The following is a 17,041-nucleotide window of genomic DNA, read 5'->3' as shown; positions in this document are numbered from 1 at the left end:
TTCCTTTTTCAGTTGTACTCAAATGTTACAAGAACATTCTTAGACTCAAAATCTATAGAAATTCAAAGATAAAAACTTTGTTTTTCTACTAAAGTACAGCTAAAACAAGAAATGTTTGTTAGTATTTTATGAGAAAAGACATAATAATAGATGTAAAAGGAATAGAAGGAAAGGAAAAATAGGAACTATAAAAGTGAGCTAAAACACTAAGAGAAGAAAATAATGACGCAAGAATAAACTCGCCTGTAATTTCTTCTCACTCTTGGCTTACATTTTTGAGGCAGAGACTGATTTTATATACTGTTCAAAAAATAATCGTTTATAAATCTCAGATAACGGTCTCAACAGAAAATAACATTATCATATACCATTTCACACATCAAATACTCATTTCCAATTCAATATAGACCTTAGAGTTTTGAGTGGTTCACTAATCTTAAAAGAACTTAAGTAGAGGTTCACATTTAAGCATACAGTTAAATTCCAGTTCCCGTTTTGTTTTACATATGCTACTACTCTGTCCTTAGTTTTTAGCAGATTTCATCGTGTTACTAAATATCTTTTATTTCATTGGTAAAATTATGTAAGTACCCATATATTAGTTTTCCATATGTACATTTTAATGAGGAATAAAGGAAACTACATTTTAATGGACAATTCATTGAGAAATGGTCAACATTTGCATTTATACTTCTGCTGCATCTTTTTGTGCTATCTGCTTATATGGAACTTGTTTACTGTTCAGAAGTCATTTAAGTCTATAAAACACATCATACTTTAAAGACAGCAAAAGGAGAAAAGGAAGTTATACAGTTTATCCGAACTGTAAGTAAAGGGAATTCTGATAGGTTGTTTTAAATATTTTACATTTTCTTTCAAGGCAAAGGAATGTGGATTTTATTTGATATTAAATTGTTTTATAAAACCTTAATGGACTCTTTATTCCTGCTAGTAATCATAATCCTTTTTAAATTATATGGCACCATTGCATGCAGTAAACACTGTCCCTTTCACTGCAATGTATACTAAAGCCAATAACAATACCTTATTGTGAAGCAAAGTTAATAGCTGTAACTGGCAGCAATTTTTCAGCCTCTTGCCAGCTTATAGCTGTTGAAATATTAATTCTTATGTCTCTCACAGAGAATTGTAATTGCTGAGCTACCACACTTACCAAGCATTATCAACTACTAAATATTTCATCAAAAATGATGTAGCAAATCAGTCCTATTATGTGTTGTTGTGGGGATTTTTTTACTCCTCACATATCTACGTGTCAATACTGCCCTTGGCTAGCAGCATACTTGCTTCTCCTAAAGAAGCCAAGAAGTTCCACACTAGGACATGTGCAACCCACAGCAGGTTGCCAGTTAACCCTAAACCATGGGTATGGGTGCATTGCAGGGGTCAGTGGGGCAAAGTCCATTAAGCTGCTCAGGCAGCTGCTTTTGAATTGCCACAAAAGACAATCTAACGTATTACAGAAAACTGAAATTGATGGTGGTTTACCTTAATATGACAGGCTGTGAACTGCTGTGGTTCATTACTTCAGAAGCAACTGAGCAGCCCCAGCAGCTGGCTGGGAACCAACAGGAGCAAGGAGAGGCAGGTCAAGCCCAAAGCCTTTGACACAGGAGATGAAGACCAGAAGCTGGGAGGACGGCTGGGACTGCCACACTCTTCTGGGTAAGTACATGTTTCCTGGGTCCTTTCACCCTTCACTAGATACCCACTTTTGGCTACTGTTGGAGGGAGGGTATGGAAATAGATGGCCCTTTGGTCCATATGGCACTTCTTAAGTTTCTGTTACCTACCCTTTCAAATATGACTAGCGATCACGGTTCAGGAATGTCCAAAGTACTTTGAAAAGATGTGGAGCACAGTGTAATTACCCATACTGAAAGGCCAAGTTTGTTAGCATCATCAGGCTGACACAACGAAACAACCTGCAGATTCTCAGAAGGTCTCTCAGCTATCCTGGACTGCTTTGCACCCTGACTTACTGTGTGGTATAGAAATACCTATTTTGCAGTACACTTTTCTACCTAATGATAGTTTGTGTGTGTTTACTCTGTTTCTTTTTCTTTACTTGTTTCATTTTATTTTAGGAGTGTCTTTGCATTTGAGATTTTGGGATTGCCTTTCTCTGGGACTGAATTCAAATGCAGCTGCAAGGCTTGGGCACTGCAACAACACATCTATTCCCACTAAGTGCTGCAGGCATAGAGTTAACATCAAGCTTGATTCTTACGAACTGAAAAATGTGGGAAGTATTTCTGTGACCTGAAGACCTTGATGTTTTAACTATAGTTTTTCTAATTATTGCTCTCCTTCTGACCATAACATGGGTCACATGCCTCCCTGATCATTTACTTTAAGATTTGCTATTCAGTCTCTGCTAACTCCGTTCTGCTTCTCTGCATGCTGTCACTTCTGCATGCTAACTTATGTGGTGCCAGTGATTTTCATACACTGATTAACTGAATTAGTTATTGAATGGAGACATAATTTTATCCTGTTATCTTCCACTTTACTCAAGCCTGTAACCTGCCCAAGACAAAGAAAGGCTGCTGTGTTCGGTGAACCACGCAGATGGTGCACATGGTGGTTTCTGAAAATATATTCAAGTACAGCTGAATCTTTGAAGAATCTTTAACCTCTTTCTCAATCATGAGTATGTTGCTGGGTTATTTGAACGATTCTTGTGACAGCCTCATTTTCTAAAAGTGACCAGGCTTCTGCAATCCTAGTATTTTTAGTAGTTTATTTTAAAGGATTCTGATTATTAAAAAGTGATGAGCAATTATCCTGTGAAAATCAGGTCCCTTTGAAATAGCTTCGCATCTTGAGAAGTCATGGGAAAAATAAGCATTCCCTGGCAAGCACTGTGTGAAGTAGCCATCCTTTTGGCAAAGAGAAGCTTAGGCATGCATAATTTATCTACTTCCTATCTGTTACATGTGCCTTTTTTCTACATTTAGTCCCAGGATAACTATAGAGATCACTATGTTGCAGCTAGCTGGATAGATCCTTTTAAAGGCTATACTTGTTTATTTTATCATAAACAGTCTGACCCTATAGGTTTTTTTTTAGAGATGTACCTGATATCTGATTATTGTAAAAGCACTAATTCTGGCACAGCTACCTTTCTTTTCTAGTTCATTTCTCTGATTATGATTAAGTATTCAGAAGAGGATATGTCCCTTGACAGCCTACGTATGATGCCAAGTGCATGTGACTTTGCTCTTAAATTGAACTAACTAAAAAGAAAATTGTCCCTGCCTATCGATTTATATCAATTGGTACTGATATATGTCTCCTCCACAGAAAGCCAGCATTTCAGCCACACTGAATGGCTAGTACACATATGATTTCATTTTGGAATACATCACTCACTTTATAATGAAAATTGAAGCTAAGGTATTTTAAAGTCATCCTCTTTTTTTATAAAACAAAAGAAAGGAAAACCTTTTTATTGAATCAAAAGTGGTTCCCACCTGTAGAAAAATTAGCAATGTGCAAATTCAAATCTCAGTTTACTGTATCTATATTGACATGCTGCCATTTCCTGAAGAAATGTTCTAAGCATTTTATTTCTCTTTTCTGTCAGTTCATGATCTGTCAGTCCTTTAAAAAGCAAGTCCCTTCTCTGTAAAATCCAGAATAACCACATGCATATTAAATATGGTTTCACAATGTTTTCTAATTGTGGTCATTCATGATATTAAAATATTGAAGTGGATATTAAGTTTTCTGTATTACATACGAGACATAATTTGAAATTATACACAGAAAAGGATTTGAGGCCCAGATTCATCACAATGCTCCAACTGCTTATTACTACAGGAAATGATGTGAAAGAGACGGCATGTAGTAGGGAATATGGTCTTTGATCTCCCTTTCATTCTCTTCTTGTAGTTATTAGATGAAGGTAAATCATATAAAGCATTTCAGTTATGAACTACTTTGATATAATAAAGGGGTTTTTTTAAAGAAATGAAATGTCAAAAAAATATTTATTTTTTTTGTTCAAGAGCTGTTATGTGTGCACACACATGTAATTAATTGAGTAATCCAGTAAATATTTTCTTTGCATATTTTTCAAGAACTTAGATTATATTTCAAATTTTCAAAATACTCTAATTTTGTATTTGCATTGTAAACATTCCTAACAATAAAGGGGTTTTTTTAAAGAAATGAAATGTCAAAAAAATATTTATTTTTTTTGTTCAAGAGCTGTTATGTGTGCACACACATGTAATTAATTGAGTAATCCAGTAAATATTTTCTTTGCATATTTTTCAAGAACTTAGATTATATTTCAAATTTTCAAAATACTCTAATTTTGTATTTGCATTGTAAACATTCCTAACAATCACAGCTGAAATCCAAGCTCTCTTTAATTAGGCTCTGCCATTAGGTATGCCATAGGAAGACAGTCCCAGGCATAAGTAGCATATATTAAACTTAGATAAATGATAAACAAATAACAATTTTTATCCCAGTTTTCCCTATAAAGGACTAGGGTTTATAGAAAATTTAAGTCTTGCCCAAAATCCTGTATAATTTTTCCAGCCTTCGCTGCTACAGAAAAGCTTGAAAAGATGACCTGAGTGCTAGAAGGACCAAAAATGCTGAAACACAGATATTAAAGTACAAAATAGAAGACATATTTTAAAATTTATTGCATTTTTTTGGCTGGGTATTTGTTCATTATTTTCAAACATTTGTTGTTTTTATCATTTTTATAATGAAAATATTTCTGTATATGGGAGTGTAAACAGTCCTGGTGCCTGTTTGAATTGATATGCAGAAAAATTATGTATATATACAACGTACATTATGCTTGCATATGTTTTTAACACATTTAACTCAACATTAACATAAACACTGTGTTGTATTTAATTTGAAATTTGTTTTTAGTTTCCACACAAGCACATTTCAAGAAGTGACTTGTTTCCACCACCTTCCTGTTGTAAAAAACCTAACCCCAACAGAGCTTTCAGGAGCATGTTCCTCCATTGTAAAATGAAGCAGCTCCTTTTGTGCATCCTTCTGCTAAAATAATATATGAGCTCGAAATAGAGCTTTTATGCCTGAAAATGGATGACGATGGAGCTTGGTGACAGCTACCCAAAAGGCAAACACCACTGATGGGATTCTTCACAGCTGAATTTAGCTGGCTGCAGCATAGACACTGACAGCTGATTTGCTCCTTTGTAACCAAATGAGAGAAACAGTCAATTTTGCAGTAGAAGTCCCTTGACCTCAGGACAAGGTGAACCGTTCCTGAGATGCCCCAGTTTCTCTCCATTGATTATAAGGGGGGTATGGAAGACTAGAGGAGATGTATTGTGTACATCTGGTGAGATGATTCCCGCCCTTGGTGTTTATTCATTTAGCTATTCATCAATTAGAGCTATTACAATACACATTTTTTTCAGTCACTGCTCAATGAACAATGGTTACTTCATGGGTCACTTAAACAACCACCAACACAAGTGGTGTACATTTGCAGGTGTACTTTAACTCATCCTGATTCCTCAAAGACCACAGGGTCACCTTAGGATTGCTGTGCAACAGCTCTACTACAGCCCTGGTAAGAGCCCACAAGGATGAGTGTATTAATTGGAGACTTCTTTAGACATTTGCCCTGGGCACCATCACTCTATGCTACACTGACATGTAAGTGAGGAAAAATTGCATGTATCAGTCATATTTCAACTCCAGTTTCCTTAATTTTGCTTCCAACATCCAAACTTCAACTTCCTGTACAAGATGGCTTGAGGGCACCTTCTATCACCAAAAAAGAATTAAGAAATATTAGGATTTGCATAAACTTTTCTGTATGGCTGCCATGCCAAAAAGAGGCCAAGAATTATATTCACTGAACCCCATATAAACATAAAATACAAAATACTTAATTGAAAGTATCGAGAGAAAAAAAAAACAAACCAACAAAAAAGCAGCTGAAGATATGAAATTCAGGGGAAAAAATGCTGTAATTTCATCTTTAAAAACTTGTACGAGAATGATCATTTTCAAGGAATGAAATAAACTTAATGATCACTGTACAGAGGCTAAACAGGGACATGATTAGGATCTTTTCCTGATTGTTTTAGCTGTCTCAGCATAATCCTTTAGACTTTTAACTTCTTTGTCTGTTACAAAAAGGACTTCTCTATTCCTCACCCTACTCCATCTCTCACAGATTTTACCATTTGTTCCTACAAATGGTTTGCTTGTGGTCTGTGTATCACACATTTGCTGCAGTTCTGAGACAGAGGTGCTTATGTACAAGGACAACATTTGTTTCTAATTTAAGAGTGCCTTAGCCTGACGAGGACACATGAAATCATAATCCCAAACAGTTTTACCCATAAGATTTTAATTACCTTACACTCTTATATATTTGCTAACTATTGTCAATATTCATATGTAGATGCCATTTTAATTTCATCTTACATAAAGTAAAAGTCTGTATGAGTATTTTGAATGAGAACAGAATAAACATTGTCATCATTCATCTGTGAAATGTTTATTCCTTTGTTACGTCTCCGTGACTCATGCTGAATTGTATATTACCCCTCAATGAGTTCTATTGCAGCCCTTTGGCAACTTGTAGAAAGAAGCAATTTAAAGATACATAAAATGTTTTGATATATCTGCAGTTCTGATTTTCTTAAAGTTTGTACCAAAATGGATGTCGTTTGCAAGCTATGAAGTGGAGTGGCCTGGCAAGGAATAGGCCAGATTTCACTCATAGTTAGCTCTATTAATAGGTCTTCTAGTGTTTCCAGGGCTTTGTTCATGCATATATGTATGCAAGTAGGTACGTATAATTTTAAAAACTGCCAGGCTGTTCTGTTTTCCCTCTACATGTTTAAGGATCACCTGATTTTTCTCTACTCAGCAAGTTGGAATTAATTCACATGCACTTCAGTTTGGTTTGCGTTGAAGAATCCAGAAAATCTAATTAGATTTTCAAGAGATCCTTTGAACAGAGATTCATGAGACCTCATCCAGATATTTCTTGCAGAAGTTCTTAAAACGACCAGGAAACTTTTCTTGTAGGTGGACTACGATTTGTAATGAATGCTTGATACACACGAGCCTACTTGGTAAACCTGTCATTACAGAGAACACCACTGAATTGCTACAGGCATTTTATTCAGTTTTAGTTAAAGTTTGGAAAAGGTATGCTGATGGTTGTTGGTTTAGTGTTTTGGGTTTCGTTTTAATTTTCCATTGCTGGTTTGTAGTCCTTTTCAATACTGCTGGGGGGTAGTATTTATATCATGAATGATATGAGTTCTGAGAGCAAACTACAAGAAAATTGCATATGCAGGCACAGTTGGCTAGGTTGTACAGCAGAGGTATCTGTTTTGCTTCAAGATAAATATCTATTGTATTTCACTTCGCTTTTTTTCCTCAGCACCAGTTTTTCAAGGGTTTTTGGTTCTTACTCTTTTGCCTTTTGGTGCAAGAGTATGAACCAAGATAACAGGAATTAGATTTTGCTCGCCCACCCACATATGGAAACTAAAAAGTCCAGGCCAGGGCAATGCTGTCCTGGCATGGAGCAGTACTCCGCAAAGTCCACTTTCCAGAATAGCGGGGAACAGCAACACGCAGTATGGCATGCCACAGGCAGGTTGCAACAGGCAGTTCGGTGATTTCAGAATTTGGTATAACTTAACCTGTCTGAATTCTTCCTCATAATCCTGAACTTGTTGAATTGTTTAATTACGGACTCTACAGTAAGAACAGTTGTTCAGTGCCAGCATTTGTCACTGTAGCTGCATTTTCTCTCACTTTGTTACTCTTTCCTTTCAGGAAATGCCCTAAATGCACTGTAATATTCATGTATATTCATAATATTCAGCAGATCACTCACTTTCCATAGCAAATGTCTACTAAGTGACTTCTCCAAAACATTTACACAGATCTGTGGCCTAACGTGTAGATTAAAGGTACAAAAGATAATTGGGATTAATTACAATACATTATGGGTGCATGAAGCTACACGTTCAGGAAAATTTTCCTGCCAAAATAATTAAATACTTCTACTGTTATGCATTTCTAATTGAATATAATTTTCAGCATCTTAACGTGTCTACAGCTCTTGACAAGTTGCAGCTGTACTTGTACTTATAAAATAGAAAAATGTACTACTTTAAAACTAGCTCAGCATTATGGCAGAAATTTTATTCCGTTGTTTGATTCCTTGAGGTCAAGATGGCAAGAAGTTGAGCTTTCTTCATTCCTAAATACTCTGAGTACCTTAAAAAAAAATCTTACAGATAAATCTCTCTCATCACGCTTCCTCTTAAAAAAAATTAAATCTGCCCAAACACTAAAACAAGTAAATGCAGGAGATAACCTAATCCTCTCATTGTAAACTTAAAAAATAATCTTCATTTTGTTGAGCTTGCTAAGAAGAATACCCAACTTTCAAGGATAGAAGAGTTCTCTATTACACTGGCAATCCATCAGCAATGCCCATTCTATCGCACCCTTTCTTCCTTCCTCTGCCCAGAAACATGATACAAATGGATTGTATTGTCTCAAGCTGTGTTTATGACACAAGCTGTGGCAGGAAAGAAAAGTTAGTTGTTACAACTTTTTTTCAAGGAGGGGATGTCTTTCACAAAAATCTTAGAATAGATCCATGAGCAGTCATGGTTTAAACAGGTTTTCAATCGCACAGTTTATTTCATTTGGGGAACTGTTATAACAATAGTAGAAAAAGGATGGGGTTTTTGCTGTAGTGGATGCAGATCTTTGCTGTTACAGTATAGCTCTCATGTCCGTTCCATACATCACTGTATTCTAATGCATTATGCAGGTATAGAATGATAAATTTAAGAATATACCTAGAGTGCTCTCCCAGTTATGTTGCTTCAGTGAAGCACTATTTCCCTCACAGTTTCGGTGGCTGGCCTACTATTGAACTAGTAGCCTGAACAAGTCGTATATACTAGATGAGGAAATATAAACCCTGTGAAGTTCACTGGAGGCAGAAGTCTTGCTAAGCTGGATGCTCCCTTTTTACCCTGAAGAAACCACTGTTGGTGGTAGGAACCTTTGGCCACTTGGGATCTCATTTGCCAGGAGAGAAGCATGTTGGAAGGTATATGGTAATTAGATCTACCTTGTAGCTCAGCAGTCAAGAAGTTAGACCACTTTCCTGGGAAGTGAGAGACCTGGCTTATAGACCCCACACAACCTAAAAGTGAGTCAAGCTACATCTTCCACCTGGCAGATAATTCTTCTATTCAGTAGCCCATGAGGTATCTTCGGTATGGATGCTCCGGGGTGCTCATCCTGAACTTGATGCACTGCACAGGTGGGGAGTCGAGGGTGATGCTCCCCAACTGAGCAACAAGAGCAAGTTTCTCAGTACTGAATTGCCATCCTAATTCCCAGATCTTTCAGTCATCATCTGTACAGTAAAAAGTAATGGCAAGATACCTCTAATTATTCTCTCTTGTCATTCCAAGTTGTTCAGTCACTACTGAATGGCTAGCTAACTAACTGGGGAAATAAAAACCTAGCACATACTGAGTCTCTCAAGAAGCAGAATGAATATCCCGCCCACACTGCGCTCAGCTGCAGCATGGGTGCACTGCCAGCAGTGCCTCAGTCAGCTAGTTTCAACCCGAGAAAAGCCACACTTAGAGCGGTCCTCTATGCTGTTTTATTCAAGGTTAGATTGAAATGCCTCAGCTGATGTTGCAGTCATGTACAACCAGGCCCATCTAGCACTTTGCTTCTAATTTCTACTAATTATAGAGCTTTTGTTTTAGAGATGGCTTCCCCAAATTTGGTGGTTCTGTCTATGGTTTTGATTCAGTATGTACACAATGTCATTTAGAAGACTCCTACTTTTAAGTATTAATAGTGTAATTTAATGCCAAAAGTGTGTATCTTTAAATCATATGATGAACTGAGCCTGTATTTGCAGCATATGCTGTGAATTATGCTACCAAATATGCTTACAGTAACTCTCTCTTCTTACAGGACGTCTGCAATTAAAAGGTGTTTATTACCTCTTTCCATCATTTGGGGTCATAAGGTGAACTTAAAATGTTTGTTCCCTTCTGAGTATTTTGAGCTGAGTATTTCTGTCATACTGGTCTCTCCTCATATTGTTTCCTTCATTTCCCTTGCAACACAATGAGTTAATCATTCTCAGACAGTATGTCCACAGAAAAATATCATTCTTTAGCAGATTTTTTTAAGTGTTCTCCTAAGGTCATCTTAATAATTCTTCATCTGCAATGTGGACATTCACATGATGTTCAGCATTCCTCTGAGATACCACAATTTAAGCTCTCTCATTTGTTCCTCTGTGCCCTTTTGAAGTATTTATCTTGTACAGTCATACAGGAAGGTTGAACATATGTGATATTTTAGTAATCTCAGGAGAATTAATAAAATAAAATTCATACTCTGCAGAACTGCATTTGGAAGATACAGAACTAAAACTTTTCAATCAGTATCTTACTGTTTAATCTATGGCAATGCAACTATTTATATTTAAAGTAAATGTGGAAACGTTTTTATATTCTTGCTAATCTTCATAGCTGAACACTATTCTTCTAAGTTCTGCTGATGCACTTCATCATCCAGTGACACTGCCCAGGGAGGGGGACCCAACAATTGCTCAGCCTAGGAAAAGTCATTGGGGTTGTATCCTGGACAAAGGAGAGGCTTCATACTATACATGGGAGATAGCCTGTTTCTGCAACTGGTGATCAGTTGCCATATGAAAAAACATAATGAAGACATACCCTAAACAGTAAAATAGAACTCATGGTAAACATATGCAGACAGTCTTTTTTTTGTAATCAAAATTCACACCTTCTAGGATATTTTAAACTGCCTTTTTTAAGAAGAGATTTTCAGTTAGCGAATCCAGTTGTATCACAAGATTTATTCTTAATACTTCGCTAATATAAACTCTTTCTGTCAGGTCTCCTTGTACAGCCTGAGCGGCTCAGACATAACCACAAAAAATCCCTTTTGGAGACTAATTTATAATCTGGTCTGGTGTGTGCATATGCATCTGTCAAAGGATATTTGTCACCTGATTACCAGGTTTCAAGTACAGACTAAGAGTCAGGTTTTCAGTTCTGTCTTGAAAACTCCAGACATATTTATATGTCAACATTGCATTGCTAGAAACTTCGTAAATTATGAAGTGTAAAAAAAAAAACCAAGGAAGGTATAAAGGTTGTTTTAACATTTAAAGGGAAGGTCATCAAAAATCAGGTGATTACTACTTTGGCAGCTGTAACAGATCCTCTAACTAAACAATCACATAACAATTTATGAAACTGAGTTGTCTCAAGGCTTCTCAACAGTGCGGGCAAAATAGAATTTCACCACTTCAGAAATGAGGGACCAGGATGAGGATGCTTATGCCATGGTAAGGAGAGGTAAGGGAAACATGGAAGGGCAGGAATAGGAGCAGGCATGGATATACCGCCCTTGGAAGCATGGGAAAGTTGGACTGGATGACTACAGGGAATCCCCCTTCTCAGCTCCAGTGGGTTTCCTCAGCAATTTCCCATCCCACCTCCTCCTTTCATAGCTGAGAGAACCAGTAAAGTAAAAGTAAAGATGGTTTTATGCCAATTACAGTAAATGTTGGTCATGTGAAAAAAAAAGTCAAATCCCAAAGGTTATATAAGAAAATAAGTTAGGAAATCTACATTCTGAAGTATTCCCAGGGAAACAGAACATCTTTTGGTCCTGTCCCACTCCCACTGAACTCAAATGACAAAATTCCCACTGGCTTCTGGGAAACAGAACCAGAGCCTATTTTACGAGATGAGTAAGTGTGTTGCATTGAAATTTCATGATTCATTTTCAAATGTAACTTCAAAAATTAGTTCTGCTATTTCAGATTTTAAGGTTACATAAACATTCAGAAAGTTGATAATAGTTGAAAATATTTGGATATGGAGAATAAGATAATTTAATGACCACGCAATTTTACTCTCATGCTCAGGAGAAAACAAATGCATCAGTGTTGTAATTATTAAAAGACACAAGAAGTATCAGATACATCTTGTTAGTATAGCTGGTGTACAATAAAATGTTACTCTTTCTTCTCTCAGTAACGTGATTAGTCGTTGATAATAGTTGAAAATATTTGGATATGGAGAATAAGATAATTTAATGACCACGCAATTTTACTCTCATGCTCAGGAGAAAACAAATGCATCAGTGTTGTAATTATTAAAAGACACAAGAAGTATCAGATACATCTTGTTAGTATAGCTGGTGTACAATAAAATGTTACTCTTTCTTCTCTCAGTAACATGATTAGTCAATACCTGAAACAAAGAATGCCTTCACAGAACTTTCTGCAATAGTGAAATGTTGTTTGGACTTTATACAATATGGAGAGACGAGAGACTCGCTGATTTTTTTTTTCCCCAGAAGCTGGTGAAAAAATCACTTTCACATACACAGGCTGTCTATGAAACAATTTTCTGACAAAATAGCTGCCTTTGCCTAGCCTTAGCCAAGCTACTGACCTTGGCCTTTTAATGCCAAAGGTTTTATGCAACAAATGAGAACACCAATGCTGAAGCTTATTTTGTCTTACACTTCCCTACCAAAAACTGTGTCTGAGTAATTATGTTCCAAAATATGAGTGTGGTTTAGTTTTCAGAACTTATTTTGAATTTTGAGAAATTAAATTCTTTTTAAAAGCACACTGAGGGGCCCAAAAACCTGTGTTTATGTCAGCCGAGCAAAGATGAAGATTCTCTGATTCAGAGGAAATGAAGAGTAGATTACATACATGTATTCATCTTATTCTGAAGGCTTTTTTGACCCTCAAGAGAGAGGAATGTAGGGGATAAGTACATGTGTATTCCTCTTCCGCCTTTTTTTTTTTTATGGGGAGGAGAGGAGAACAGAGGGCAGGGGAGGGGAGGGGAGGAGACAGCTCTTTTTCACCCCCTCCTCTTGAAGCAAGCAGTTCTTTTCACTGTCCCTAAAGAAATGCATGCCTTCTAATAAAGTGCAGGGGCTTACACAAAAATAGCTCAGCAGACTGATACCTATAGGTTGCTGCTAGTTTATGCTGAAAGCAACAATTGAAGAAAATATTTTTCTATCCCAAAACTCAACTATCAAGTGAATCCACTTGAGTCAACAAGGAATTTTTTCATTGGGGCCATCAGGACTTGGAGCAAACAAGGAAAATCTGATGGAATCTTATGTTCACAAGGGACTTAAGTTTTACTCTAAAATTTAAACTCTCAGTGTTCAAATGAGTTAGAATTTAGGGAAAAAAAGTTCTTTCATCCCCATGGCTATAGGATTTTCTTGAGAATCTCTTTGTCTTTCCTGTTAAAACATTCATAGGCAAGCCTCATTTTTCTTCTATAAGTAGAAATAGCAAAAGTAATAATGAATAATAATCTGATCAGGGTGTACCAGCAAGCCTGGGCTGCATGAGCCTTTCATACAGAGATTAGGAGTTTTGACTCTTTCCTTTGATCTCCAGTCTTGCCCTTGGCAGTTGAAAAATTGCCAAATGGACCTTGACAACACTTCATGTCCACTCTGTGCTCATATGCTCAGGCTTCTGTGAAACTGTGCCGTAATTAAATCTGTCTCTATCAACAGTCGTAAGAGATTTTCTTAGGCTGTGGGGCAGGATGAAACATTTCTGGCTTCTGGTCTGTTTAGATAATGACCGCAGGTTAAAATTAGAAGTCTCAAGGATATACCTTTCTCTTGCTTATACAGAATCTTAGATTCACCATAAAATGAAACAGAACATAGAAGAATCGAATCAAAATTAATACAACAGCAACAAATAAAAGGAATATACAGAAAATGAGGGTCAAGTCTTAGTTCTGCTAGAGTTAAAGGCAAAACATCTAGATATTTCACAACTGAGCTCATTTTGATTAAAATACTATGAGTGAAAATACATTTTGTAAATCTGTACCTTTGTAAATTATCTTTTTATTTTATTGCAGATGTTCGAGATAATTTTTCTTGCAATGAACAGCTGAACAAAAGAAAAGATTCAATTAATTCCAACAGGTGACTATAACCTGAGCAATCAATTATTATTTTCTGCTATAACTTTTGCTCCATGAAGTGGCCATCTCAAGTAGTAGGGTATATCATACATACCTATTTTCATCTTTATCAAAGACCGTAGTTTTCTCAGCCTTTTTTCTCTTTCTTTTTTTTTTTTTCCTTGTACACAATTTTCTACAAGCTTACAAGAACAGAAAGTTGTTTGGAAAGAAACAAGAAATATTTGTAGTACTGATAGGGTAGAGTATTAGTTTTAATTTAATTATGACTAATGTTTTGTCTGTGTTCAGTCTCCCTGAGTGCTATCAGTCTGCCACTGTTAGTAGTTTATTTTCTTGAATGTGGTTTTGCAAAAAAAAGTACTTTTATACTTTTACTTTATCCTTATACTGTAAGATGGTACATACATTTATTGCTTCAACTTTGAACATAAAATCTCTTATAACTACAGTGAACTCATTACTCTGGAATAGAGCAAGTGTCCAACACACATCTCAAAATTAGGATGTTATGTAATCTGAGTAGAAAATTCTTAATTGGCCTTTTATTAAGGAGATAACACATTCATTTGAAAATCTTCATCACTTCCACATGCTTGGCATCTCCAAGCTACATTACTATAAGCCATTATATCTCTGGCTCTAGCTGGGAACAGGGCAGAGCTCCAGCTGGGTGGAATGGGACAGCCAGCTCCTCAGTTAGGTGAGTCACTACCTTCTCCTTGTAGCTTTAATTCATCCATCAGCTCCTAATCACTTCCCATTCCCTGTTCAAGAAGTTGCATTGCTCAGCTTCCTAACAAATTCAAGAATGTATCAACACTTTGCCTCCAGCAATAGTATTTCCAGAACTGCAGCACATTTCAGGATTCCAGAATGGAATGAGACCTGCTTTTGGGGGGGATTTTTGGGGCAGCAATGGTGGGTGGGGAGGGGGAGTGTTTTATAATGAATAAGAGAGTACTTTCTTTCCTCTCCATTTGATAAGCGATAGTTTTACAAGTATCACACTTGTCTTGCCTATGGGGGACAGGGCTTAAAATTCTGTTCTTTCTGATTCAGATTATAAAGTTAGTTCCCCAGTTTCTCAGGCTACATACATGATTTGTTTGGAGAGGGATACTGATCATAGGATCCTGAGATGTAAGAAATACAGGTTCACGTCCTCGTTTGAAATCATTAAACCAAGACTTAAACTTGGGACTCCTATTTCATAGTTAAATGCCTTTACTACAAGGCTATGAGCTGTAGGTTATAAGCATGTAATCAGTATTTCTCAGTCAGATCTAGACAGGACCTAGGTACATCAATGGCTGTACCTTCCCCTATGATCCATCAAGGCAAGAAGGAAGTACGGTTAACTACAGTAAACACAAAATACTTGTAACTTGGACAAATTCTTCTTCTATAACTGCTCATAAGATGTGGAACTTCCACAGCATATTCAAATAACTAAATTCCTTCAGAAGTCTTTTCTACTATGGTTTTCTACTCTGCTTGAAAGAGTGCTACCTTAAAATGCTAACTGTGTGTTCTGGCTTTTTGCAATCTTGGGGAGCCAAAATCCGGTTCCTTCAGGAAGTCCAGCTCCTAATATTTGCTTTGCTAACTGGATTTATCTATGACTAGTTACACGCCATCGTGACAGTATCTACAGAAAACCCTACAAGGAAAAGATAAGTAAATTCCCTAAGCAAAAATTCTAGAGATTTGATTCTGTGAAGGACATTGAACAGTGTCAGAGGATCAGTCTCAGCTCCTATAGTATTTTAGGTCTTTCACCATACATCTTACTCTCCCATGAATTTTACTGCTCATTTCCCCACAATTTATATTGGCAATATAAGTAAAATGATGTAGAATGAGAAGTGAACATCCTAGGGAAATAAATACAATTTAGAACCTGCCATCTCTCCTGCCTCAACTGGAGCCTAAGTAATTTCTTTAACTGGGTTATAGAAGTTGCATTCCAAGGGCTTTGGAAAATATTTTATTCACTCCTTTATCAACAGAACATCTTGATAAGGAAATGGAATAACTTCTACAAAATCAAACATGAAAGAACTCTAAAAAAAAGCTGGACTTCTGATAATGCAAAGTTCATTGTGGGTGGTTAATTATGGACAGTGGATTTTCTTTCTGCATTGTGTTCTTTTTTATTGGAAGCTTGCTGAGTGAATTGTAAATATAATAGAGAGAAATGGCTTTCACGTGCCCTGGCATGCAGCAGGAATGAATTAAAAGATGCAAATTTAACCCACAGAGTTTCTGTGTTTTGGAGAGAGCAATGATTTTAACCGATGCTTTTTGTTTGTTTGTTTGTTTTCCAAATCTGGGGTTATGGCTTAATTCAGAGATTCTGTAACTAACATTTTCCCACATTTGTCTTGAAATGAAAGAAAGAAAAGTCCTCTTTCTACATTTCTTCCCCCTGGATAAGTATACATATCCTGTGCAGTTCAACTAGAGGAAGAATAGATGAGATTATTTTAAAATGTGTGAAATGAGGTGACTGTAACATTTCAGTGTAGATAATGAGTCCTCCAGTCTTCCTGCCATGGGCATACCCATTCTTACCTGTAGCCACGTACAGACTCAACTCCATACTGACATTTCAACCCAAGCATTTTGAAAAGACAGGGGTTAATAATCTAGAGTATAAGGGGCTATTTTATGATGATTACTAAATGTGATAAATTGTGATGAGTGGTTCAGCTGATTTTATAAGCACCATTTCTTGAAAAGTAGGATTTCACATTCAGAAGGTACTTACAATTCTTGAAATTAGAGTAGAACTTAAAAAATATTCAGTTTTCTCCCCCAAAAAAACAGATTAAATACTTCTGGTTCCTGCATTGTTCTGCAGGTTTCCAGCATTCTGGAATCTATGTTTAGTCTCCTAATTGAAACCCCACAAACCCAGCTACCAGCAGCCCCTATCATTCCCAGTCTGGGGTAGACCC

This window comes from Aptenodytes forsteri, unplaced genomic scaffold, assembly GCF_000699145.1.
Source record: "Aptenodytes forsteri isolate BGI_AS27 unplaced genomic scaffold, ASM69914v1 Scaffold358, whole genome shotgun sequence".
Taxonomy (NCBI): domain Eukaryota; kingdom Metazoa; phylum Chordata; class Aves; order Sphenisciformes; family Spheniscidae; genus Aptenodytes; species Aptenodytes forsteri.
This window is presented reverse-complemented; position numbering follows the sequence as displayed.